The sequence below is a fragment of the Ovis aries genome, chromosome 14 (assembly GCF_016772045.2).
Source record: "Ovis aries strain OAR_USU_Benz2616 breed Rambouillet chromosome 14, ARS-UI_Ramb_v3.0, whole genome shotgun sequence".
Lineage (NCBI taxonomy): Eukaryota > Metazoa > Chordata > Mammalia > Artiodactyla > Bovidae > Ovis > Ovis aries.
The window spans coordinates 33,363,620-33,391,491 of record NC_056067.1 but is presented as its reverse complement, the minus strand read 5'-3'; the positions used below and the strand labels follow the sequence as shown (position 1 = coordinate 33,391,491).

Genomic DNA, 27,872 nt, shown 5'->3' with positions numbered 1-27,872 from the left:
GTCCATTCCGAGAGTTGGTCACGGTCAGGGCTTTGCTGTTATGTTACCTTAGTGTCATTTAGGATGTTGCCTCTGTTGCATCTATTTCTTGTAAATAGAAAAGAGACTTGATCAGATTCAAGTTCATTTTGGGGAGGGGGAGAGGCCAGACTGCTGGACAGGTTTTAGAAAGTATGCACTTCCAGCAGGGGATGTAGAGTGTTTCATTGTTTCTCTCCTGTGCTAATAGTGACTCTGGATCATCATGCTTAAACCTATTAGTTCGCTAGGGGTCACAGAATGGCAGCATTTGAATTCTGTCATTATTTCCTCCTTCTCAGGCTGGAATTATTTTATAGAGATAATTTCCTCTAACTGTTAATTACTTGGAGGTACATTTTATGAAGGAAAATAGGACAAGTTGGACAAGAATCAGTTATCCACACTGAGCAATGTCAGTTGATTCTTTCTTTACCAGTTTTTGAAATGGCTTCCTCCAAAGGTAACAAATACATTTTAAAAAGTATTGCAAGTTCTTGGGTTGGAAACTATCACAACATTGTTAATCTACTATACCCAAATACAAAATAAAAAGTTTTAAAAAATATATTCTTGGGTTAAATCTTTGTGCTTTAGTCCTTTATAGTTATTATTCTCACTGATGTCCCAGTTGCCCCGTCTATGGCCATGGGAGCTGCTTCAAGCTGGATCCTGCAATTTATTTTTTTACCTAACCCAGTTGTTCTGTTTGCTTTTCTGAAATCAGAAATTATAAAATATTCCAGGCTCATCTTGGACATTTTCAACTCCAGACCTAGAATTAGCCATTTATCCAAAAGTCCTGGTTCATATTAGTGCAAAATGTTATTTAGAAAAACTAGTCTCTGCATTAGGAGACTTTATTGCTAGTAACTTAGTCATTGTTTCTGGACTGTTAGAATGGACAGAGATAGGGAATATGCACTTATATAACAGACAGACAGACAGACATGTGCATGAACCATACAACATGGGTTCTCAGGTTGATGATTGCACGGTTTTTATTTAACTTTATCAGTCTTACTTCTGTAAGATTTCCCCTCTGTGGCATTAATATCATTTTGAGTTTTCACCAAGTGTATGGAAGTATTTTTTTCAGAAAAATTTTGGGTGAGAGTTGGTATCTCCATGTAGTTTTAATTTACATTTGTCTTCTTTTGAGCAAGTTGAAAATTATGTGAGTTTTGAGGTAGGTGTGTAGGTGTTTATTTATTTATTTATAAATCAACTTGTCAAGTTGCGCTAAAAACCTTATTTGGAATCTTTATTAGAATCGCATAGAATCCATAGGCCAATTCTTCTGAACTTGATATTTTTATGATATTGAATTTTTCTGCCCATGAACTCTGTCTATTTCTTTATGTGTTTAGGTCTTCTTCAATGTCTTTCAATAAATCTTTTTAATCTCTCCCACAAAGGTCTTGAGTATCTTTTGTTAGAGGTGCCTAAGTTCTTTATGCATTTTGTTGCTATTATGAATAGCAACAAATGGAATCTTATAAAATTTCATTTATATGTACTTGATAGCAGAGTAAATATAATTTATTTTTGTCTATTGCTCTTAGGTCCAATAATTTTGCTAGTTTTCCATTAATTCTAATAATTATAGATTCTTTCAGGTTTTCCATGAAGATCATCATCTAGGGATACTGATGACTTTGTTTTTCTATTCCAGTCTTTCTGTGTTTGACTTATTTTTTGTGTCTTGTCTGCTGCTGAATTTATTCAGGATGACATTGGGTCACATAAAAATCTTAGGTTATCTGTTTTGAGCACTGTCAGGGATAGTGCTGGTGGTAAAGAACCTGCCTGCCAGTACAGGAGATGGAAGAGACGCAGGTTCAATTCCTGAATCGGGAAGATCCCCTGGAGGAGGGCATGGCAACCCACTCCAGTATTCTTGGCTGGAGAATCCTTTGGACAGAGAAGCCTGGCAGGCTGCAGTCCATGGGGTCGCAAAGAGTCAGACATGACTGCGCTACTTGGCATGTACCTACTCGCATGCTAAGCCCCGTCAGGTATCCCCCGTCTGGCCAGAGAGAAAAACCTGACAAGCTTTCCTCTTCTCCTCTTGCCCACACCCCGTCTCTGTTAGGATATGACTTCTGTGCAGTGAGATGTCAGCCAAAGTTTTGCCAGTTGACTTGCGGCAGTGAAGCCTCCCACAGCTTTGCTTAGTCAGCCGGGCAGAGGGTGATGTGTTTTCTTAGACTGCACATCACTGCCAGCAGGATGGGCTGGACTGAGACCCCAGAGAGTCAGGAAAACCCTGGGATAGGGATCCCTGAATGAGAGCTAGGGTGGGGTGAGCCTGAGAAGCAGAGAGCCTTGTGTCCTGAAGATCCCAGGGGTCAGATGTGAGAAGCCATTCCATTGGCTTCAAGGCACAGGAGGAAGTAGACCATAGGGTGAGGCATAAGTGTCGGGAGGCCGGTAGGCTCTAGACCATGGTGAGGAGCAGGAGCAAGTGCCCGAAGCCAGGCTCTCTTGCCTGGATGTTATTTCATCAACCTTAGGTCTCGTGTGTACCCGTGGGCCAGTGTGGTTAGACTCAAGTTCAGCACCGTGAGGACTGAATGCGATTATACATGCAAAGCCCCAGCTCGTATCCTGGCATGCAGTAGGGGCTTAATCGACAGCAGTTCTTGGCAGGTGGAGCATCTCTGTAGACATTAAGTGCTGTAGCTGCCAAGGGCTGCTGTCAATTGAACCCCTGTTGCATGCCAACACACCAGCTAGAGGCTTTGCTGTCTGTTAGCTGTGGGCTCTCCTGCCAACTGGGTCATCCCCCCATGTGCCACGGCCCGATGTGTTCACTGCAGGCCCATCATAGCACCCATTCTAGCAAATGCTCCTCTGGAGCACACTCACGTTTCCCCGGTCTGCAGAGTCTCAGCATGGTATCCTGCCTTTGATACCTGGCTTGTTGACACATCCCAGAGTCTTTGTCTGGTTTCTGGGCAGGGCTCAGGCTGCAGGGCTCAGACAGATTAGTCTCCGGCCCCCACAGGGTTCAGGGGAATCTGTGTATCCTTGGCACATTGTTTCAGTGATAGGCTTATTTAATATAGACTGGTTTTTATCTTAATCACTCATAAAATACATGAGCAATGCAAATGCCTAGGACTCAACTCATCCAGGCCACGAAGAATCATGGTGGCTCTAGACTGGAGTCTGCTGTTTGCCTGAAACAAGTCTGTTCTCGTCATGGCCCTCAGCTCTCTCAGCTCAACTGGCCAGGGTTCTCTGACCAGGCACTGGATGTCCCCTCCATGGTTTCTCTCCTCAGGCCACGCTCCGGACTCCAGGCAGTATCTTTCTGCAGTAAAGCTCAGCTGGGGGAGGGGGTGGAAAATTCACTGCTCTCATATACCTTGCACTATTATCATGACCAATCTCCTTTCACACATTTTATTCTTCACTTTATGATAGCTATTAAAGACTGTTAGGAGCTCTCTCAGTTCCTTGAGGAATATTTATGCATTTTATAGGACTCTCATGAAGGAGAGGCACCCTTATTAGAAGCAGGCGGAGAGAGTCTATATTGAGGGGCATTCGGTGGCCTCCTCGCTCAGAAGATCATAGTGCTAGGCTCCCTGTTCAGCTCGCTAGTTTATGCACCTGTCTGAACTGTTTTCTTTGGGGCGGGGGAAGGTTAAGGGATCTCTGAGAGCTTCAGACAGCATGGAGAGACTGCATTTTCGCTGAGATCTTGCTACTGTTTGCACTGCCATCTGCTCTGGTGGGGAGGGTGGGAAGAAAGGGGCCTGCATGAGTGGTTCTGGTTTTGCAGGCTCTCCCCCAACGCCTGACTTCACTTGTCCACTAAGGAGCTGGCACCTGGCCAGCAGCCTGGGTTTACTCCTGCTATGTCCCCAGCGACTTTAGTCCTCACCCCCTGTTTCACCACTCTGCCTTCCTAGCACATCCCGTGTTTCATGGGAGGCAATCTCCAGCTTTTTCCCCCCACCACTTTGAGTGTTTTCAGTTCATAGCACAACCAAGTGGAAAGTAGAGAGGTTTCCCATGTACCTCCTGCCTTGATACATGTGCAGCGTGCCCCCGGCCCCCACTATCAGCATCCCCCACTATCAGCATCCCCCACAGAGTGGTCCGTTTGTTAATAGTCGATGAACCTATTTTGACACACTATTCCCCAAAGTCCAGTTCCGTTACAGTTTGCTCTTGGTGTTGTATATTCTGTGGATTTTGACAACTGTATAGTGACATGTACCCAGTGTTTCAGTTAAGAGAATCATTTTAATGCCCTAGATATCCTCTGTGCTCTGCCTGTTCATCTTTCCCTTCCCACCCAACCATTACAACCACTGATCTTCCTAGTGTCCCCATAGTTTTGTCTTTTCCAGAATGTCATGTAGTTGGAATCAGAGTCCCTAGTCTTTTCATATTGACTTTCTTTACTTGGCAGTATGCGTTTCAGGTTCCTTGGCAATATGCATTTCCATCGCTCATTTCTCGGTTCAGCACTGAGTCTATCTCAACACCTGGATGCACCGCAGCTTGTTGATCTGGATGCACCACAGCTTGTTGATCCATTCACCTACTGAAGGATGTCTTGGTTGCATCCACATTTTGTCAGTCGTGAATCACACTGCCGTGAGTATCCATGTGCAGGTTTTTGTGTAGACATGCTCTTTGGGTAGATACCAAGGAGCGCGATTGCTGGCTTGTATGGTAAGAATATATTTATTTTTGTTAGAAACTGCCAAGGTGGTCCAGCCCTGTTTTTAGTCATATCTAGCCCTCCTGGGAAGTGGGTTATCCAAACTGGAGGGATTTTGAGGACCATTCCCTTTCTCTCTCTCCCACCACCCACACTGTCCAAGTTCTGTTAATTCCCCCTCTTCAATGTATCTCCAAAAGGCCTCATCTTTTCCAGAGGGGCTACTGCAAGGGTCTTCTCACTGTGTGTGTCCAAGCTTCCTGCAGCCATGGGGAGAAATGAATGATGCCCATGGCTGTTACCGTGGTGACCAGAGGCGGGATAAGTGATAAATGACTCCCATGAGCTCTGTAATCTAGTCTTCACTTTTCAAAGTGTGGTCCCAGACCACCTGCAGCAGAGATTGGGGATGGTTTAGACAGGTGGATTCCCAGCTGCTCCACAGACGGAATGAATCAGACCCTCGGGAAGTGGCCCCAGGACTTTACGTGCATCACCCCTCACTTTATTCCCTCACAGCTGATTGTGAGCCTCACTGTGTTTTGAGAACTGCTGACCCATGTGCTGGGTCTGCCTCTCACCAGTCCCTGGACCTAGAAAAGGACATGTCTCAGGGCCCCAGAATTCCCTTCCGGCCCGAGGGAGTCTCCTTGGACTGGGGTTCTTCTGCTTTGCTCCCCAGCAAGCCTGCCTCCTCCCGCCCTCCTTTTCCCCACTCGGGCCTGCTGTCTTCCTCCATTTCTCCGTGCCTTTTCCTCCATCTCATTTTAATTGATTCCGAAGTGTTAAGGCACTTAGTATGAATTTGTGTTTCGCTGAAATCAATCTCTTTCTGCAAGCTTGCTTCCCCCTTCTTTCAAGTCAGCTAAATCTTGCCTCCCCAAAATTAAATGGCTCCGGGCGGAACCAGCCTTGAGTTGATTACCTAATGCCATAACAGCTTCAGTGCTGCTGATCTGGCCTGACCTAATCTGACCCAGCAATGCCACCCGGTCACAAGCAGAATCCACATTGTGTTGGGCCCTGTGTGTTACCCAGGGGATGGCAGGGAGGAGAGAGATGCTTGGCGGGGAGGTGGAACCTGTCTATATGGTACTGGGAATGTGTTGGGGAGGGGATGGTCCTGGCCTCTGAAATTTGGGGTGAACCCAAAGAAGATAAGCAAATGCTTTCCTTCCTCAATGACTGTTAAAGCTCCTTGTCATCACTGTGGGCCTGGAAACCTGGGGTCCCTGCACTGTGAGAAGCCAGGAGGTGTCCTGGAAGCAGATTGGGTGTCTCTGGGTGACTGTGTGCCTGGGAACCTGTTTCTTCATCCCAGAGCAGTGACTATTCTGTTAGTTAGGCCCCCACCAGAGGATGGATCTGCTGTTATCATCAAGGCTCCAGTGGACAGGTGTTAGCCCGCTCATTGTCCAGGTGGTGAAGCTGACACTTGGTGTCCCCAGTGGCTCATCTGAAGTCCCGTATCTGTTCTGCACAGTAAGTGGCAGAGCAGGATTCGAGCCCAGCACTGCCTGCTCATGTCCTTGGCCCTCCCCTCCCACCAGGCCTTCCTGAAGTGCCCTGCTTGGAGCCCAGGAGGCAGGGGTCCTCGTGGGCTGGGGTCTTCACTCCCTGACTTCCCCCTTTCCAGGAAGGATGGGTGTGGCTTCCTCTGGAGCTCCTGCTCACTCATCATGGTTTGAGCCCTTCCTTCCTTGGGTCTGAGAAAGTTCAGACTGGTGAGGGAGGCCCCTGCCACCCCCCTGTGGATGCCCGCAGGCTTCTGGGCTGAGAGTAGAGGCCTATCTGTGAACGTTAGTCACCACGAGAGGCAGATCAAAGGGGAAGGTTCACGTGTGCTCAGTAACAATGTCTTGAGTGGTCTCGACCTCCAGGGACTGGGTTTTGGTCCAGAATCTCACTCCTATGCCATCTTTCACCTTGGTTCCCTCAGCTGTCAAATGGGAGAGAATTATCACATCTGTCCCGACTCTGGTCTGATGGGGTTGTCATAAAGAATGGACAAGTTAATGGATGTGAGTGTCCTTAGCACATTCCTTGGCACACAGTAAGGGCTCAGAAATGTTTTTTTTATTTGTACCTATGAAAGTGTGAAAGTGTTAGTTGCTCAGTCATGTCTCTTTGTGACCCTATGGACTGTAGCCTGCCACACTCCTCTGTCCATGGGATTCTCCAGGCAAGCATACTGGAGTGGGTTGCCATTTCCTTCTCCAGGGGATCTTTCTGACCCAGGGGTTGAACCCCAGGTCTCCCACATTGTAGGCAGATTCTTTACTGTTTGAGCTACCCATGGAGATACAATAAAAATATGTTAAAAAGGAAAAGAAAACCTTAAAATATCTGAGAGTGATGTATCGGTCGGCAATCATAGACAGGACAGATTTCAGCGCGTCTGCCTGCCAAGGGCATGCCTTTGGCCCTGCAGCGCAAGGAACAGGACGCGATTCCACATCATAAAGATGCCTGTCTTAGTTAAAAAAAGTATACAGAGGGTGATTAGGGGCTGCGCTGATTACCTGCGCATGAGAAAGTGCAGACTCTGTTGATGAGGTCAGCAGTTCTTCTTCCTGGTTGCACATCACCCCAGGGTGTCTCCCATTATCTCCAGAAGGGTCAGGAACCACTCAAGATGTTATTAATTTTAATCCATTCTAATTAAATATATAAATGGGCCATGTACCACTTTGTGGAAGGAGAAAAGGGGGGAGACAACATCTTAAAATCGAATCTGTAGTTCTTAAGCGCCAGTGGCCGATGTCTCGAGGGCTGAGAGAGATTTTTTTTCCTGCTTTCCTTTCTTACTCCTTCTCTCTTCTCTCATTATGTGCCCTGCTGGGTGCTCTGACTGATACGGGCAAAGAATGGTGCTGTGTGGAGAGCCGGCTGGGCACTAGGGTAAGCGCGGCTGGTGGGGTGGGGGGTGGGGGGCGGTCCTGAGCCCTGGGTTTTTGCCTTGCCTGCCTCTCAGCGCTGCATGACTTGGGCTGAATCTGTTCTGGCTGAGTCTCTTATGGGGCTCATCATCCCATTCTTTCAGTCTCACGGGTCAAGGTGAGCTTCAAGGCAGCGGTGAATGGGCCAGCGCATAGGAGGCCTGCCTGCATTCCTCAACCATGTTTATTAAGCACATTCACCATCTTATGCCAGGCCCTGGGCCACACGTGGGGGAACAGCCATGAGCAAAAGAGGGCGGCTCCGTGCTCTGGGGCAGCTCGTAGCAGAAAGGGGTCAGCTGGGCTCTGGGCACCGCGTGGGAGATGTGGCCCACCAGGGAGAGCTGCTGCTGTTGCTTTGGCACCGGGACACTCCTGGCCCCTCCAAGACTGTTTCCAGGGTCAGTCAGGACATAGTCCTAGCCCACTGTGACGACTGAAGGGGGAAGGACTATCCCCAGGCTCCAGCCTTTCCCTACAGCAGTTCCAGAGGAGGTGTTGTGCTTAGCCTTCTGTCTCTCTCTCAGTGCTCTGGGATGGGTGAGAGACAGTTCCCAGCTCAGCATGGGGTGGGGTGGGGGGTGGACAGAGCCTGCCCACTGGCCCAACTCTGAGTGAGGAGAAAGGTGTGCAGGGCGGGGGAGGTGCTCAGTCACATGGAGAGGGCCAGGCAGCTGGGGAGAGGACGTGCCCTGGATCCTGAGAGCTTTCCGTATGACCCTGAACATCACATCTTTCAAGGGCTCCCTGCAAGCTGTCTTCCCCACAGTGAGGCCTGGGGTGGACCTTAGGCATTCTGGGGGTCAGGGGAGTGAGTAAGGAGTAGTGTTAGTCACTCAGTCATGTCTGACTCCTTGCGACCCCATGGACTGTAGCCCACCAGGCTCCTTTGTCCATGGAATTTTCTGGGCAAGAATACTGGAGTGGGTTGCCATGCCCTTCTCCAGGGGATCTTCCCGACCTAGGGATCAAACCCGGGTCTCCTGCGTTGCAGGTGGATTCGTTACTGTCTGAGCCACCAGGGAAGCCATTTATGGAGCCTCTTACTCAGGAACTCAAGAGACCCTGGAGGCACTGGGTGAGCACAGCCAGGGGCTGTAGGGAGTGGAATCCAGCGGCTGCCAAATGCTGAGCAGGTGGCCCGCAGGAGACCTGAAAGCATCTCTGAGGCACCCGGTCCTTGTGGCCCCTTGAACGTGCTGCCCGGCCACCGCCTTTCTGAATTTCTTTCTTCCCCTGTGTCTTCTGCATCTGACGAATGCTGGCTCACCCTTCAGATCTCAGATCTTCTTTCCTCCAGGAAGCACCGCCAGCCTCTCTGGGCTGTGCATTGTGCTGTCCCCATAGGGATTCACAGTTCACTCCCCCCCCACAATTTGATTCCTTTGTGTCAAGAGTCTCAACCCCTTGAATCTAAATGGCCTGTTTTTACAGTTTTGGCTGCATTAGACCATGTGCTGTGGCTCCGGGCACTGAGTAGGTGTTCAGCAAATGCTTCTGGAATGAATGATGCTGGGGTTACTGGCACAGAGCCAACACCAGATATGGGTGGTCCTGGACCACCTCAGCAGGAAGCAGATGTCTCCGCCGCTGTCAGGGCCCGGGATTGGGTGTCCCTGGCCTGGATCACAGGTGGTCTGGAGGGTTCTGGGTTTCCCCCTTTCTGCTCCCTTTTCCCCAGGTTGTTCACTCCTGACGCTGAAGCTGCAGCTACATCCCCAATTCTTTAAACGTCTTGGGTGGTTTCTCAAACATTTTACCTCTACTGTGCTTTGCATACTGCCTCACGTTTGAAAACCGACATATAATTTAAGGAACATCTAATCAATAGAGTCTTGATTCATTTTTCTCTTAAATCATCAGTATTATTGTTGTGAAGAGCCTATTTGAAGTTCAGGAATGTTCTTAAGCATTTCTAATAACCATTTTTTCCCTTGCGTCCTGTTTTTTGTAAAATGATCTTTTTTAAAGATACTTTTTCCAATGGTTGAACAAGCTCAAAATGCCAGATTCCCAATTGCTTAAATTGTGTATGATACGCAGTTCTGTCAGTAAATGGACTTCTCCAGAATACTTTCATATAGATATATAGATACACATTTTTAACCAGAGCAGATTTTGCTGGCGGTTATCTGAGGGTTATTGGGTAAGGGTTCTTAGCTCCCAGTTGTGACCTAAGACTGTAGCTAGAGTAAGGTGGTCTGATCTTCTCCAGCAATGGCTCACGTTTCACACTTGGAGGTGTCAAACAGTTTTTTAAAGTTTGTGGCCGTGCCCCGTGGCATGAGGGATCTTAGTTCCCTGACCAGGGATTGAACCCACACCCCTTACTTTGGAACTGCGGAGTCTTAACCACTGAACCACCAGGAAAGTCCTGGTGCCACATCTTTTAAGCACTAGATACACACGTGAGTAGGCAGTTATCTTCATTTCACTGAATCTGATGTGATACTCTGTCCCTGCTGTGTTTTGCCAGTTACATCATACTCTTACAGAGTGCTTACTGCATGCCAGCTGTCATGTTAAACTCTTCACCTGCGTCTTCTCATGAAGCTGCTATCCCATTTTACAGACAAGAGCATTGAGGTGGAGGGCTTGTGCATGAGTTTCCTGTGGCCACTATGACAAGTGACTGCAAACTTGGCGGGTTAAAATGACAGAAAGCTAAGCTCTCACAGTTCTGGAGACCTGAAGTCTGAAATCAGGGTGCTTGTAGGGCTGGGCTTTTGAGAGCATTCCTTCCTGGCCTCTTTGAGCTTCTGGCGGCCCCAGCATTCCTTGGCTGGTGGCCGTTTCGCTCTAATCTCTGCCGCTGTGGCCACACTGCTTCTTCCTCTTCCTGGGTGGCATCTCCTCCTCTCTGTGTCTGTCTCCTAGAAGGACACTTGCCATTGGGTTTAGGATGCTGTCGATAATCCAGGATAAGTTCCTCTGAGGATCCAGCTTTTTTTCATGCAAGGTGTAGTAGTCACAGCTTCCAGGAGTTAAGACATGGCCATCTCTTTTGGAAGCCACCATCCAACCCACTACAGCTTGTAAGGAGTGCAACCAGGACCCAATCCCAGGCGGTGTGACTGCAGGGGTGGGGCTTCTCCATACTGCTGTGGGCCGCCTGCTCCATGGCTAATGTGCCAGGACATGAGTGATAGCAACTGTGTAAGTTGTCAGGCTCAGTCAGCTTTTTTGGAGTTTTACTTGGTCTTTCCCCCAAGAGTACTCCTATCCTGTCTTAGTCTGTGTGGGTTGCTGTAGCAAAATACACTGACTGGGTGATTTTAAACAGCAGAAATTTGCTCACAGTTCTGAAGGCTGGGAAGTCCAAGATCAAGGTGCCAAGGTGGTCACTTTCCGGTGAGGGTCATCTTCTGGTTCAAAGCCAACACCTCTGTGCTGTCACCCCGGGGATGGAAGGGGCTAAGGATCTCTCTAAAACCTCTTTTATACGGGCACTAATCCTATTCAGGGCTTCCCAGGTGGGTCTAGTGGTAAAGAAACCAACTGTCAATGCAGGAGATGTAAGAGACATGGGTTCAGTCCCTGGGTTGAGAAGATCCCATGGAGGAAGGCATGTCAACCCACTCCAGTATTGTTGCCTGGAGAATCCCATGGACAGAGGAGCCTGGTGGGCTACAGTCCATGGGGTCACAAGGAGTCAGATAGGACTGAGTGACTTAGAAGAACCCCATTCATGAGGGCTCCACCTTCATGACCTAAGAACCTCTCAAAGGCCCCACCTCCTAATACTATCATCTATGGGGGTTAGGATTTTAGCATACGAATTTGGGGGGCGATATAAGGATTCATATTTGGAGAAGGAAATAACAGCCCATTCTGGTATTCTTGCCTGGGAAATCCCATGGACTGGGGAGCCTGGTGGGCTGCAGTCCGTGGGGTCGCAAGAGTCAAACATGACTTAGCGATTGAAACAGCAACAACAAGGATTCATAATACAGCATATCCTTTCTGTTTTCTTTCTTTTTTTTTTTCTATCTTAATGAAATATTTGGGTCCTTTCACTTCAGCACATGAACTCTAAGTTTATGTGGCTCGTGTTCTGTACTGAGGACCCCCATTGTGGACAGTTACGGGTCTGCCCCTCCGCCCTGACACAGCGGTGAATACTGACTGGGATGTGTGGTTATTATATTACTTTAATAGATAGCAATGCATGTTAATATACCTCTGTTATCAGATTGGGCTTCCCTGGTGGCTCAGATGGTAAAGAATCTGCCTGCAATGCAGGAGACCTGGGTTCCCTTCCTGGGTTGGGAAGATCCCCCTGGAGGAGGGCATGGCAACCCACACCAGTATTCTTGCCCAGAGAATCCCATGGACAGAGGAGCCTGGTGGGCTACAGTCCATGGGGTTGAAAGTGTCATATTCTTTGGCCAGAAAGCATCAAATATGAGCGATTTCATCTGACTCAGCCTCATGTTTATTTAAGATTTATCGCCCATCGGCATTCTCATCTCTTCCTGCAGCTTGTCTTCCTCTTTCCTGCATCTTCCAAAGGCCAGCTGAACGTGCCAGTCTCCTGCCTGTGTCTGGGATTTCAGCTCGTGACAGGTCTGACCCATCTCCATTCTTTAGTTATTTAGACACATGTCAGGCAGGTTTGGTGCTTTGTCATGCCCCAAATCCCATCCTAATTTTGACTGTCTCCAAAGAAGCCACAAAGCAGCCAGCCCATCTTGAAGTCATCAGCTTGCCTTAAGGGTTTGGGAGCGTCTGTTTGAAACCAGCCCGTTATTTTCCTGCTTCGTGTACTGTGGCTGCTAGCATGAAGTACTTACGGGTAGTGTCGGGTTGGGTCCAAGTCTAAAAATACCCACTTCCCTTCAGCATCTGGTCTTTTCTGGAGAGTGCCCTGACTCACAACCGGAACTTCACCACACTCTGAACATTTACGCATTTAATGCATCCTGAAATATTAACCTATATTATGCACAGCAGCAAGTGTAAATGTTTCCTTTCCTGGCAAGGACTGTGTTATATTGGAAATCATTTATTGAGATTTATTTCTTAACAGGGCGAACGGGCTGTTTGTATTGTTAAGGTTCCCAAAAGCCAAGGTGGAAATTCTAGGGTGGTGTTTACATGGAGGTTCGGAGTCCCTAGGAATGCCCCTCCCAAGACTGAGCCGTCAGTCAATCTGTGTACATTTTTCAAGCATGCAAGATCTGTGCACCTACAAGATAAAACAGTGTGTGACCTTGGGAAAATTGTTCCACCTCTCTGAACCCTCATTCCTATAGTCCCATCTGAAGATGGGGGTGATGATAATGGAACATGCTTGGTAGGGTAGCCAGAAGGGCCCATGAACTTGGCCCAGAGTCCAACCTACCTCCTTCTAATTCCAAATAAAGAAGAGTATTTTGTAGAAAGTGAGTTCTCTGTTGCTGAAAGTGTCTTGGCAGAGATGGAGAGGTTAATCAGCAAGGCTCTTGCTAAGGGGATCTGACTGCTGCATGAAAGAAGGGGACTTACTAGCCCCTAGACTCTCTAGCCCTGAGAGTCTAGGATTATGTGCCGTCTGGATCTGGAAGGAAAGATGTGTATCCTGGAAGGAGAGAAGCAGGAGAGATGATCAGAGACCTGGGAATCTGGTTCCCAGCACAGAGGTAACAGTTTGGTCAGTTTAGTTGCTGAATAGGTGCTCAGTAATACATATCTACTGAGTATTAGCTGTGATGCCAACACAGTACAAGGTCGTAAGGAGATGTCACAGCATCTGTCCTAAAGGAGCTTTGCCTGAGAACATTGAATCCCGTCTTCAAGGATCTGGGGGGGAACAGTACAGAGAAGAGAAAGAGGGAGAGCTAACATTTGTCAGAGGCCTGCTGTGTAGAAAGCATGGGGTATATTCTCTCTCTAAAACTTTGTGAGTGATACACTATTATCTGCACTTTACAGGTGCAGAAATGAAGTCTCAAGGAGACTCATTTAGTCAGGGCTTCTGTATCAGTCAGGATGAGCCAGGTTATGCTGTACAAACAAACAGCCCCTGAATCTTTGTGACTGAAAAACAGAGATTTATTTATTGCTCACTCTACATATCCATCGTGGGACAGTTATGGGGTCTGCCTCTTGCTGTTTTTCTCATTTAGGAACCCAGCCTGATGGAGCAACCACCACCTAGAACCTTGTCGGAAGGTGGGGGAAAATATAGAGAAGCAGGCACTGGTCCTTGAAGTTTTGATTTCATTGGCCACAGCAAGTGGTATGGCAACACCCAACTTCCAGGAGGCGAGAAGATCAATCTTACCACCTGTCTGAAACGAGGGTGCCAGGAGACTGGTGCATAGCCCCACTGATGACCAATCTCCCAGCAAGTGGCAGGGCCAGAAGTCAAGTCCAGGTTATATCTGCTTTATCCTGTCGTTCTAGCGTCTGGTGACTCTCTGACCTCTGCATTGAGAAATGGCCGCATCTTGGTGACAGGGACACAGCACTGTGACCAGCCTCTCCTGAACCCCTCCAGCCCCAAGCACCCTTGGTCCCCCTTATCATCCAGGCTCTTCATGAGGAATGTGCCCACTGATGCCGTAGCAGCATGAGAGGCTTGAGAAAGGCTGCAGAGTGCCTCCTCCCCTCGGCTCCGGGAACAGGGAAGGCCCTCGCGGCTGGCAGAGACCAGGTACCAGTGGCAGCCTCATCAGCAGGATGGAGCCAGAGAAGCTGGCGGTGATCTGAAGAGAGCAAGAGGGTGTGAGGGGGTACAAGAACCTAGCAGGCCAAAGGAGAGCCATCCTTGAAAGGAGCTTAGGGTCTGCTCACGCTGCCATCGCGGGACCCGCCACCTCGGTGGCTTGACCCAGAGAAACGGATTTTCTGAGAGTTCTGGAGGCTGGATGTTCAGCACCAGGTGCCCGCAGGGTCGATGCCTGATGTGGCCTGCAGATGGTCCCCTTCTCGCTGTGTAGTCACGTGTTCTTTCCTCTGTGTGCAAACATGGAGGGAGAGAGAGACACAGAGATGGCCAGCTTTGGTGTCCTACAAGAGTAGGGTCTCTCCCTGCCCACCCCCCCAAAAAAAAAATTCCAGCCTGGAGTGATGGAGGAGGCAGGGAAAGTGGGACTGAGGCCCGGTTAGAGCAGTTCACTCTCTCCGTCATCCACGTCACCTTGAGGGCTTGGCTGCTCTGTCCACAGGGTCAGGGTGTGCCAGGTTCCTGGCTTGGGGTAGGGAGAAAGCATACAACCCTTCTCATCGCCCCTCAGACCCACTGTTTCTTGGTGGGCACAATGGAGATGGCCACTCTCACCTCGCACAGTTTCCCTGACAATCAGTGGGGGGCATGTGTGATGAGAGCAGCCAGCCAGTGGGAGCCGAGGAAAGGCCAACCATGAGCTTTGGGGTGGATCCATGGGTTTGAATCCCAGCCTCCCCCCTTCCCAATGTTTCCTGGATGTGTGATGTGGGGCCAGTTATTAGGGCCAACCTGTGACCCAGTGACTCAGTGTCTCTAAGATGGGAGTACTGGCCCCTTCCTTGGTGGAAATGAGGACCAAAGTCCAACACGTCTAACACGTGGGAGGGACTCAGTTCGCAGTAGCTAGTGCTGTTGAGATATGGATCAGCAGCTGGGACCAGTGGACATTTAGACCATTGGAGCATTAATAACTCTGTCCCCTTTCACTGCCTTGTTCTGGGGTGGGGTTGTAATGTTGGTGGCCCCCTGATGATGGCTCCGTGGCCTTCCCTGTCACAGTCCCTCCCTAAATCCCACACCTCACCTGAGCCTCTTCATCAATGAGCTCCCCTTGTCGTTTCCTCGTGGGCTGGTGCTTAAGCTGCAGATGATGGAGAATCACAGTCCTTCATCCCCAACCGGTCTCCTGATGGGAGGGTGTTTAAGTTTGACCAATGGCTTAATATTTTGTCCTCAAGAGGAGGCAGCCTCTCTGAGTGCCCCACCCCCCCAGCTGTGCATCATCGTAATGGCCCCTCGGAAGCACCTGGATGTCATCTGGAGAAAAACAGCCCCTTCTTCCAACCTTGGGCTTTTCTGCCAGTGTCATCGGTTTCTGACAAGCCCTCCTGATTTCTGCTTTCCTCCAGCCCTGCCCGGGGTGCGCAGGGCTCCCCACGGCCCTGGTAGATCCCTGATGGCTTCTGTGTTATTCCACTGTCCTCCCTTGATGACTCTTCCTCCCTCCTCATTATTCTTGCAGGACCACGGCTGTGGGTGCATGAACTCCTCTGGGCCGAGGCCCAGAGATGCGGCTGGATTTATGGATGTGCTTAACGGCACTCACAGTCAGATTCCCCTGGGCATTGTGAGGATGCCTTCAGCCACCTGGGGGTCCAGACTGGGCCTTTTAGTTGTATTCAAACTGAGTTTTATTGAGCACCCACCGCTGGCTGTAGCTGCTCTGGGCAGGGGGTCTGCTTTTCACAACTTACCAAGTCTGCCCTTCGTCATCTGCATAGTAAGCATCCCCCATTCATTCACGCGTGCATCCTCCGGGCATCTGCTCCACACAGTGCGGAGCTTCTACTCCACAGCACGGACTGCACAAGGGTCTGTGCTTCTGGTGTTAGTACAGTATAAACAGTCCCTGACTCCTACAGGCTGGTGGGGAAAAGGAGACAGACACATTACCTCATTTCTGGAATGAGAAAGGAAGGCATCTGGGGAGCTCAGGAGGAGAGTCCAACAGGGCAGGGGTTGGGAGGGTGAGGAGGGGAGATCCGCTAGGCTTCCGAGAGGAGGTACTTCCTAGCCTGAGTCTTGGAGGAGCCATAGGACCGGGACCAGCAAAGGATGGCGCAGGGACGAAGGGTGAGCAGGCAGAGGAGGCAGCAGGGGCCCTACCCTTACAAAGGTAAGAGCAGGGACTGGCGGCTGCCGTGGTCCTTAATATAGGATCTGGCCCAAAGTCCTCATTTTATTTATTCCAGTTGTTAGGAGGACAGCTTGTGTTTAAGGAACTGCTTGAATCCATAAGCCTCAGTTTCCGCATCTGTAAAACTTTAAAAGTGAACTTATTCATTTCTGCTCTTCTCATGAGTTTGCACCGATTTGGTGACTTTGCATTCCAGGAGCTGAGCTCAGCTTTGACATTTATTATGTGTTTTCCTCCCAAGCGCGTGCTTGAGCTGGTTTGGCTGCTGAAGGCTGGAGTTAGTGTGACTCCTTGGCTTCAGGGGCCAGTGTTTGGTGGAGAGAAGCATCTTTCTCCATCTCAGGCCACCACAGCCCCATGTGAGGCATATAAATGCTGATGGAGTTCACTTCTTGTCAATCAGTGTTGCCAAGGAAGTCAGGGTGTTGCTATGAAAGCTTCTGCCAGGCTGCTCTGAAGAGAGAGGGCTGGGGTGGCCTTTCTTTCTAGCCCCGGAGAATCACGCCCACCAAGGAATTCCCTGCTGTTAAAGGACCTGGTCTGTGTATTTGTAAAAACCTTTCCAATCTCTGCCTTTTCTTTCCTATTCTTTCTTGTTGTAGAACTTCTCTCAAGGAAAGCCTGAGGACTGAAGTGGGTTAAAACCAAGGTTTGAAAGCCTCAGTGACTCAGGCTGGAGGAGGTTTTCAGAGAGATCCCGGCAGAGTCTGATCAGGCTGGCTGCCCAGCGCCTGGCTTTCCTCTGAGCCCTGACCTGATGTTTGCAGGATCTTCCCTGGTCTTGGGCTCCATCCCTGCATTTGGTGACTCATTGGCCAAAGCAAGCCAATTAGCGTGAAGTGCTTCTGGTGCCGTGATGCTGCCTGCCAGCGGGGCCCCCTCCTCGGTCCTCCTCCTTGTTAGCCTTGTCGGCTCTCCGGTGAAGTGCTTTGTGCTCTGACACTTCCCTCCTGCCACAGGTCCCAGGATCACCAAACCTGACCGCTTTCCTTCTTTTCCAGTGGCCAAGGTGTGGGCTCCCTTCTCCAGTGCATTTTCCACTGTGGCCTCTTGTTCTCTATTTAGCCCTGAACACACTGTTCTGGCGTAGTGCAGACAGACTCCAACCCACCCCATCGTGTCTGTCCTCCTTTCCTGCAGGGCCCAACCGAGTGGCAAGCAGTGACTGAAAGGGCTGATTCCTCATGAGTGTTGTTTTTCAGTTGCTAAGCCGTGTCCTACTCTTTGCGACCCCCTGGACTGCAGCACCTTAGACTTCCCTATCCTTCACTATCTCCCAGAGTTGGCTCAAATTCATGTTCTTTGAGTCAGTGATGCCATTCAGCCATCTCATCCTTTGTCGTCCCCTTCTTCTCCTGCCCTTGCATCAGGGTCTTTTCCAGTGAGTCGGCTCTTGGCATCAGGTAGCCAAAGTATTGGAGCTTCAGCATCAGTCCTTCCAATGAATGTTCAGGCTTGGTTTCCTTTTAGGGTTGACTGGTGTGATCTCCTTACTGTCTTATGAGTGTGGTAGTGCTTATGAGTATAGTAGATTGGCTAGTCCTGAGTCTTCACTTCCTCCCTGTGATAGGATTATACACCCACACCCCTTGCCCTGGGAGTCTTTCTGTAGAGAAGGTGGTGTGTTTATCTCTGCCCCATTGCCTCTGGGTGTGGTCATGGGGTGTTAGCCAGCGAAATGCATGTAGATGCACAAAAGCGGGGTCTCTCATGGTGCTTGTGTGATTTCCCTCAGACTTGCACTTCTGCCATTTGTTAGAAGAAGGGGATGCCCAGATGAACTGCTGGTCCTAGAGACAGCTGTGGAGACTGGAGCTCACCTCTCACCCAGCAAAGCCAGATGTAGAGCTCCCCTGAAGTCCACAGACATTAGAGCAACTAACACTGCCGTGCCGCTGGGAGCTGGGAGTTGTCTGTTACACACAGCAGCTCTGCAGAAAACCATCCTGATTGTTGCAGGAAATACTTGAAGATGCAGGGGCTGCGTCATTCTCCCCTCCATCAGATCCTACGTAAGAACACAGTAGGGAAGCCTCAAAGAGTTTTCTGAATGGAGACAGAGCGCGGGAAGCTGAACTGTGTGGTTCTTCACTCACTGTGCTTGGTTGATACTCTGTTCCCAAGTCCGGGTCCGGTGGAATTTACCACTGTGTTATAGCCCAGGTTTGTATGTGGAATCTCTCAATTTTAAAGGGTTGAATCAAGTTCATATGCCGTTCTGCAGGCAAGACAGAAACACTTCTGACCAGCCCACGGACTGCCCGTTTACAGCTTCTGTTTCGTCTTCCCTGAAGGTACCCCTCCTTGGCGTTAGGTTCCATCCTCATGGAAGGACCTGGGGATGCAGAACAGCCTAGTGGTCCAGCCTGTTCCCTGGATGGTGTGCCTTTGGTGCTGCTGAGACAGTCCAGGTGTGCAGGGGGAAGAGCACAGGGCTGAGTACCCAGAGACTGGAGTGTGAGTTGGCATCCCTCTGCTAGTTCGACTTGCTGTGTGACCTTGAGCGAGTCACTTTCCCTCTCTGGGCCTCAGTTTTCTGATCTGTGTAATGGCTTTACTACTTACAAGCTGAGAAGCTGGGAATGAATTAGGTAACCTCTCTAAATGTTAGCGTCCTCATCTGTGAAATGGGTTTACTGCTGCTCATCTGACCGAGTTAAACAGGAAATGAATCAGACATTAACAGAGGCTGTGAGCACACTGCCTGGCACCCACAGTCCACTGGAAATTCACTGTGGCTGCTGCTGCTGCTGCTGCTAGTTATTAACAACAACAATGATAAATGAAAACCATGGCCTGGGATTCTCTACCAGGAGCTGGGGACAAAAGTTGGCACATATAATTCTGGGGCAGCTGTGCTCCTTCTAGCAGAAAGGTACTGTTCCTGTTTTCTCTTGTCTAGTCCAGGGTCCTGCTACATCATCTCATTGCCTGCTGAACCCCTTGCTGCCCTATTAGATGTTCCCCTTACTCTCAGTTTCTTTACTCACAGCCACTTTGCAGCCCCATCCCCTTCATCCAAGCCAGAGCACCGACCTTCCACAGACTGGCTCTCCTGGGCCTCCTCTCTGAAAGAGGACTCTGCATGGGGTTTCATGCGGAGATGTGGGACCCTTCCCGACTGCCAGCCTGCTGCTCACCGAAGTTTCTTTTTTTTTTTAATTTTTAGTTTTTATTTTTTAAATTTTAAAATCTTTAATTCTTACATGCATTCCCAAACACACCGAAGTTTCTAAACCCTGTAGCACCCAGGTCTCTTTCCGCAGGCCTGGACCAATAGTAAACAAATGGATCAGAACCCTGCCCCAGCTGCCAGAAAGCTGGGGGGCAAGGTGAAGATGGTGCAATGTTTGATTCAAAGTAGTATCACGAATTAGCAGACCCTCTATGGAATCAGGGGACAGGAACTTGCTTCAAACTATCTTGAAAGAAAAAATAATTGATTCATATAACTTGGAAAGTCGGGGATTGAGCCAGGGCCTCTCAGACATTGTCACCTGTCTCTCCCATCCTCGCCATGCCTTTATGCCTTCTTGGTGCTGCTGCGTAAGTGTTCTCCACCTCTTTAGAGAAGGCAATGGCACCCCACTCCAGTACTCTTGACTGGAAAATCCCATGGATGGAGGAGCCTGGTCGGCTGCAGTCCATGGGGTCTCTAAGAGTTGGGCATGACTGAGCGACTTTACTTTCACTTTCCACTTTCATGCATTGGAGAAGGAAATGGCAACCCACTCCAGTGTTCTTACCTGGAGAATCCCAGGGACAGAGGAGCCTAGTGGGCTGCCGTCTATGGGGTCACCCAGAGTCGACATGACTGAAGCGACTTAGCAGCAGCAGCAGCAGCAGCAGCAGCAGCAGAGAATGTGACTGGTGGAAACCCAAATAGAAACAGGACTGCCCTTTACTTCCAAGGAAGGATTCTGATTGGCTTGACTTGGACCAATCACTGCCCCTGGGGGATAAAGAGGCAAGTTTGTCTGAACCTAGCTATAAGCCTATTCACTTCAGCAAGTGTGTGTGAGGTGCACTGTCTCCAGCATAGGCTCTAGAACCCCAAGCAGGGTGGGGTGTGGCTCTCCATAGAAGTGCTGGGCTGCCCATGAATACGCTGCCTGTACTGTCTAGGATGTTGTGCAGAAGCCTCAAGTCTCTTTTCTAGGTTCTTTATAGATGTCATATAACAACTCTGGGTGGGGCAAAGTGCCAGTTGACTCTTGACTGTAGGAAGGTCTCCTGCTCACTGTAAAGTGGAAAGGGGAACCGGTTAGACTCACTGCTCCAGAGACGTCAGGGATGGTAAAAGAAGTACAGGTGGGTTTGCATAAAGGCAGGAATTGTCTGACAGGCACATGTAAAAGCAGAGGCTGGGTATTGTATGGCACAGTGGGCCCACCTGTGTCTAGGTGGCAGGGAAAATATTCCTGCCCCCACATGGGAGGTGGTCAGCCTGCAGCTCATCGCTTGTGCCCACCCCAGCGCTCCCTGACTCCTCCAGTTTAGGCCTCCTCTTCACTCATCTGGTCTCATCTTTTCTCTTTATTCTCCCACTTCCCTTTGTCCTCCTGTCCACATCCCACGGAGCTGTGGGCGCATGTCTTAACTGTCCTCCCTGGCTGCAAACCTTCAATAGAATGAAGTCTCACTCTGTTCTCATGAGACTTCATTCTACTGAAGTCTCGTCACCTTTGTTACATGTTTGCTCCAGGCTGAAAAAGCACTGGTTGGAGTCCAGTTGGCTTAGATTTGAATCTTGTTGCTGCCCTCTAATACTCATGCGACTATGGACTCGGCAGTCGCCTTCTCTGGGACTCAGCCTCCTGTAAAATGGAGGTGAAATCCTTCTGTCCTTTTCCATCCCTCCTGCCTCTGTGTCTCCCTCCTTCCTGCTTTTTCTCTTTCTCCATCTCTCTGTCCCTCTGTTTCTATCCCTGCTTGCCACTCCTGCTTTCTGGCACTTCTCGTGTCCCCTGCACACACGCCTTGCAGTGCGCATGGAGCGCTCAGCACGGCACAGGCCCGGAGTGCGTCCTCAGTGTCTGCCTGTTGCTTTGTGTTCTCCACCTGCATGTACCTTCGTTGTATAACGGAGAACTGGTTCCAGTTTTACCCTGGGTTGCTGGCTCAGAGCCTCTGAAACCCTAGGGATTTCCCAAGTGATGGGAGTCTGTTTGTAATTCATGAGTTCCTTGAACTAAACCTAAGTTATGCTAATGCAATGCGATGACTCAAGATGCAGACAGGTCCCCAGAAAGACCAGCTGCCTGATTAGAGGGTTGGAGCTTTGAATGAGCCTTATCTCTGAGCTGTGGGGAGGGGCTGGGGATTGAGTTATTAATCATTCCTCTGTAACAAAACCCTGGTAAAAACTCTGGACACTGAAGCTCAGTGGAGCTTCCTGGCTGGGGAGCCTGTCAGTGTGCCTGGAGGGTGATGCATTCTGATTCTACCGGGAGAGTTCCACATAGGAGCTCGGCATTCAGGTCCCTCCCATCCCAGACTGGCTTGGTGTGTCTCTTCATTCGGCTGGTCATGATCTGTATTTTTAATAATAAACTGTAGTAATGAGTCGAGCACTTCCCTGAGTGCTGTGAGCCATTCTAGTGAATCATCAACCCTGAGGGGGACATGGGAACACTCCTCTCCCCCACTTTGAAACTGGCTGGGCAGAAACATGGATGGCCTGGGGACCCCACTTGCAGTTGGGGGTCTCAAGTGAGAGCATCTCTTGTCAGGAGGACTGCTTATCTTGTGGGCTCGGCAGTAACTGGGTGGGTAGTACCAGCATCGAATTAGAGTTCACTGGTTAAAGTTGAGACAGAACCAACTTCTGCTGGGCTGTTCCTCTCTGTGGGCTCTCTGTAATATGTGTTTCTACCTGGATTGTTCCTCTGAGTCTCACTGAATCAGAAACTCCTATTCATCCTGTAAAACTCAGTTCAGTTCAGCTCAGTTCAGTCGCTCAGTTATTGTCTGACTCTTTGCGACCCCATGAATCACAGCACGCCAGGCCTCCCTGTCCATCACCATCTCCTGGAGTTCACTCAGACTCATGTCCATCGAGTCTGCGATGCCATCCAGCCATCTCATCCTCTGTCGTCCCCTTCTCCTCCAGGAGATGCTCAATTCTCAGAGGCTTTCTCCTCAACTTAGGGAAAATTCCGAATACAGGCAATTAGAGAAAGTATTACAAGCAACTCACATACTTATCACCTGCTTCAACAGGCACCCACTTGCTGTCTTCTTGCTTTCTCTCTTACCATCCCTTCCCCTCAACTTTCAGAGGCTCTTCACGGTCTCTGCAGAGAGGACCAAGGGGCCTGTTGAGGTCAAGGAACTGAAGACTTGTTTGAGGACATCCTCTGGGGAGTGCAGCAGACCTGGGGTGTAGCTGCCTTGCATCAGTGCCTTGTATGCAGAGGAAAATGAAACGAGATACACACTTACATAAAAGCGGAATTGGCACGACAAGCAAGTTTACAGAGAGAACTGCCTGTCATTTGAAATAATAAGACTAGCATTGTTTGCAAGGCAGCAGATGGGAAAGAGCACATGTCTCCTCAACTAGCATTCGGGTTTATCTACCAGCCCCGTGTTAGTTCAGTTAACCAAATATTTTTCCAGGAGCAGTGGGGCGGCCTGGATGGGGTCTAGGACATGGTCATGTGTTGGAGAGGGAGGGAGCGTGGGTGGGGAGGAAGGTGTTCTGGGACTTCCCGACATTCTCGCGTCTCTTACAGATTTTCACTCCATCCTTTCTCCTTTCCTCCCTCCCCCATTCTTTCCTTTCCAAACTGCCTATGGGGCTCTAGAATTGTACCAAAGGCTGGGCTTGTGGTGGTGATGCTGATGACACAGCTAGCAGGAGTATTTAATAACAGGCACTTACATAGGACTTATCACGGGGCAGGTACAGCTGCCAGAGTTTCACATGCAGTCATTCAGTGAATGACACCGACCTATGAAGGTCAGTTCCTATCTGTTTAACAGATGGTGAAACTGAAAAACAGAGAAGTTAAGGCACTTGTCCAAAGTCGCAAAGCCGCTAGAAGTGCAGAGGTGTGGTTGCTGGTTTCCATGGACTCCCTTGTGTATAAAATTTTTGAGCATCACACAGAATGATACAGTATTCATGAGTTCATGGTTGATAGTATTCCAGGAGAGATAGGAGCCAGGGAGGAGAGGGGAGAGGAGAGAGGAGAAGAGAGAAACGCTTTACAGAAGAAAGCCAACAGGCAGGGCAGAAGAAACGGGAAAACTGACAATTTGCAATCTTCAGTGCAAGAGACCACAAGAGACGCTGAAATTATTGGGTGAAAGGCATTGGGGAGCAGGGTATGAACATGATTCCAAAGAATCACCCCACAGATTAACTACAGAGGGCAGTGGGGGAATGGGCCTTTCCATGGCGATACCTGGTAGTCACCACATTAACTGATGATCAAGCCTAGGGTCGCCAAGAGGGGGGAATCCTTTCGGTATAGACTTCCTGATGGGATACAGTGAGAAGCTGATGGCATCCTCTCCATAACAGTCTTGCCAGGAAGGTTTCTGAATGGAATCATGAGGGGACAAGTGGAATCATGAGGGGACAAGTAGACAAGTGCACAGTGTGGAGTCTTTCCACAAGACCACTGGCCTGGACCTTCCAATCAAAAGAGAAAGCCATTGCCCAAGAGCAGCAGAAAAGCTCTAGGTGCATGTGTACATTTGTGTGTATATGTAGGTATGTGTGTGGTTGCATGCGTGTGGGGATGTACACACGTATGCCCGAGGGTATGTATATGTGTGAGTGTGTATGAATGCGTGTTTGCATGTATTTAGATGTGCATGCATACCTGTGTGTATAGGTGTGTGAGTGTGTGTATCTATGTGTGTGTCTCGTATGTCTCTCTGGGCTGTGCTTTCCAAACCTTGTACATGCAAACTACCTGGCAATCTTATTAAAAGGCAAATTTTGATTCAGAAGGTTGGGGGGGGGTTGGGCCTGAGCCTCTGCATTTCCAACAATACCTGAGGCGTTGGTCTGATAATTGCAGTTTGAGTAAAAGAAGTCTAGATTAAACGAGGCCAAGGAGCAGGACCTCTTGACACAATGTGTGAAACTTCATTGGTTTTAGGTTCAAAGAAAGAAACCCAACTACAAAGGACAGTCCATCTTCCCTAGGAGCAACTTGGGAGATTTAGCATGGGTTATGCATTAGATAGAATTATAAGCTTATTGTTAATTTTATTACATGGTTTTATAGGAGAATGTCCTCATTTTTAGGAGTTACTTTCAGATGGTTTATACTCTATACACTGAGTCTACACACACACACACACACACGCACACAGAAAATGTGTAAAATAATAGTCATCCGATGAAGGGGGTGTGGGAGTGCATAGTGTACTTTCCTTTAATTTTCCTGTAGGATTGAACATTTTCAAAGAAAGAAACTTGGGGAAAATGAGGTTGGAAGTAAGAAATGACCTTGCAGGGCTCTGGAGGGAAATGGGAGGGCGGTTCAAGAGGGAGGGGACATATGTAGACCTGTGGTTGATTCATGTTGATGTATGGCAGAAACCAACTAAATTCCGTAAAGCGATTATCCTTCAATTAAAAAAGAAATAACAACAACAAAAAATGACCCTGTGGGCTGCTGCGAGGCCAGAGCAGGTGTGTCTTAGCTCAGATGGTGAACCTGGGGCTGGGGCCTGCTTGGAATGCAGCTCCCCTTCCCTGCTTTATCCCACAAGCCGAGGGGGGACCCGTGAAGGGCTCCAGTGCTTCGGGATGCCAGGCCTTTCAGGGACTCCCATTATGTAAATGGGTTTGGTTCTCAGTTCCCTGCAGGCCTAGGCATCCATCTCCTGGGGTCTAAGTCTGGTACTTCTCATCTACTTGTTTTCTGAGTCTCATAACTTTTGTTCTTGTCTCCTTGCTCATGCTCTTCTTGTCTGATGGTTTATTTTGTTTAATTAAAAAATTTATTTTTTAGGGCAACTTTAGAGTCACAGCAAAATAAAGAGAAAGGTGCAGAGCTTTCCTGTATACCCTCCCCGCCCCCGCCACACACACAGTCTTCCTCCTCCTCACCTCTTACTAAAGCGGTTGTCACGTTATGACTGATGCACCTCCCATAACACATCACCACCCTCAGCTCATAATTTATATCAGGGTTCATTCTTGGTGTTGTGCTTTTATTTTCAAAATCCATTTGCTGTTCTTTCCATGGGATTTTGGAAGGGAGAAAAAGTAAATCTGGATGTAAAACTCATCTTTGTTCCTAGAAGTCACTGCCTTTTTCAATGAAAAAATTCTCTCTGGCTCTGTTATAGCCTCACTTGTGCAGGAAAGTCTTGCTTTTGTGGCTGCATTTGGAGGCTCAGGGAAGTTGCAGGCAGCACCTGGGGTTCCTCTGGATCCTAGGAACGGCATTGATGGCTGCCCCAGGTGCAGAGTGAGGTCAGCCCCTACCCACCTTCTGGGCTCACAAGGCCGCTTCCTCTCTCCTGAAGCCCACATCATGGTTTCCTTGTCCCACTGGAATGGATTGCACATTTGTGAGTTACGTTTCTGTGTTGAAATTAACTGGCTGGACCCAAGGGGAGAAAACAGAACACAAGTGAGAAGTGCATGCTCCAGGTCTGGCTCCCACTTGGGTGAGGAAATGCCAGTTTCTCTGTGGCCACTGCAAAGGCTTTCTTCCTTTGAAGTGAGCTTTCTGCTTCCCCAGTGGCTCAGTGGGCTGAGAATCTGCCTGCAGTGCAGGAGACACAGGAGGCACGGGTTCAATCCCTGGGTCAGGAAGATCCCCTGGAGGAGGGCAGGGCAACCCACTCCAGTATTCTTGCCTGGAGAATTCCATGGACAGAGGAGCCTGGCGGGCCACAGTCCTTGAAGTCTCAGAGAGTTGGACACGACTGAGCGACTAACACTTTCTTTCACTTTCTGCTCCATGAAACATTTTGCAGGCATGTTGCAGATGAGGCTGCCGATGCCTCTGAACCTGATGGCCTCCCTTCTGAAGTGCACTGCCCCCTGTTCTGTAATAAAGAGCCAGATGTGCTGGAAATGTTGGCTGGTGCTTTGGAGGCCCTGGTGAGGTGGGTTCTCTCCTCTTGGTCAGATCAGTGCTGACCTTTCCAGAACCTACTGCCCAGCGCGGTGCTGCCCCTGCTTGCAAGCATCCACGTCATCTTTGTAGAAGCTGCCTCTGGGTTCGTGGTCTCTAGGATGAAAAGTTCCTTCCTGCTGTCTGCCCTCGGTCTGCCTGACTTTGTTCCTTCACCCTCACAGGGCAGAACAGAGGGGGTCCCGGTGATGCTATCTTTCCACTTACTGCTTTACCCACTCCCTTGTGACTGTTTCTTACCCAGCTGATCCTGAAATACATATAGCCGTCCCTTTCCATTTTTCCTGCAAGTTACTTCATGTTGTTTCTTAACTACTTCCTCTTCAAAGCGGTGTGATTCCCTGTCTTCCCCGCCCTTCCCCATCCAGGCTTTGTAGTTCAGAACCCTCTTTCTCAAACAAATTCAGCTGCCCCACTTCCTAGCTTACAGTCAGTCCTACACTGATTCTACCGTGACAGTGAGACTGCAGTTCACCTTCACCCTCCCTGGATGTTCAGGAAACCTTGGTTCACTCTGCACGTCCACGTCACGTCCACTGCCTGCCTCTTGGGGTTCGTGGCCTGTGACTCCCTGACCCAGACTGCACACTGAAAGTGCTGGCTTCATTGCCCACTTTCTCCTGCTGTTTTATCCCTCTGTTCAGGCAGCTGGTATGTTTTGGGTGTCTGCTGTGTGCCAAGTATTTTTCTAGATTAGTGCTGTCCAGTGGGAAGATAAGGCAAGCCACATAGGTAACTTTATTTTAATTTTATTATTACTTTTGAAATGTTTATTTATTTGGCTACACTGGGTCTTAGTTGAGTCACGTGGGATCTTCAATCTTCACAATGGCGTGTAGGATCTAGTTTCACTGGACCACCGGGGAAGTCTCCACATGTGTAATTTTAGATGTTGTGGTAGGTACATTAAAAAAGGTATAAAGGAAAAGATGAAATCAATTTTGATAATATATTTAACCTCATGAAAGTGTAGTTGCTTGATCATGTCCGACTCTTTGCAACCCCATGGACTGGAGCCCGCCAGGTCCTCTGTCCATGGAATTCTCCAGTTTAACCTCATAGGTCTAAAATATTACCAACTTCAACATGTAATCAATACAAAGATGTTAGTCTGATGTTTTCCGTTCTTTTTATGGTTTGAAATTTGCTGTGTGGGTGGCACCTGCAGCACATCTCACTTGGGGCTGATCACATCCCCGGGCTCAGGGCGGCTGCTGGCCGCCGTGTCAGTGCGGCTCGTATGAGGTCCATCTGTGCACAGAGCATT

The 27,872-nt window shown here is 49.1% G+C and overlaps 2 long non-coding RNA genes across 3 annotated transcripts in view; one reads left to right on the top strand and one right to left on the bottom strand.

Annotated features, from left to right (window-relative positions):
- The window catches only part of LOC121816492 (uncharacterized), a 251,071-nt gene that overhangs the window by 32,616 nt on the left and 190,583 nt on the right, over positions 1-27,872 (top strand). The gene's annotated exons all lie outside the window — the stretch shown is intronic.
- Positions 13,653-20,386, bottom strand: LOC105616860 (uncharacterized). 2 transcript variants are annotated; one of them, XR_009596295.1, is made up of 3 exons: positions 20,237-20,386; positions 14,419-18,825; positions 13,653-14,330 (listed from the first exon to the last, which is right to left on the bottom strand). It is a non-coding gene; the product is annotated as an uncharacterized LOC105616860 (long non-coding RNA). The 2 variants fall into 2 exon arrangements; XR_009596294.1 differs by having other exon boundaries at positions 14,419-20,386.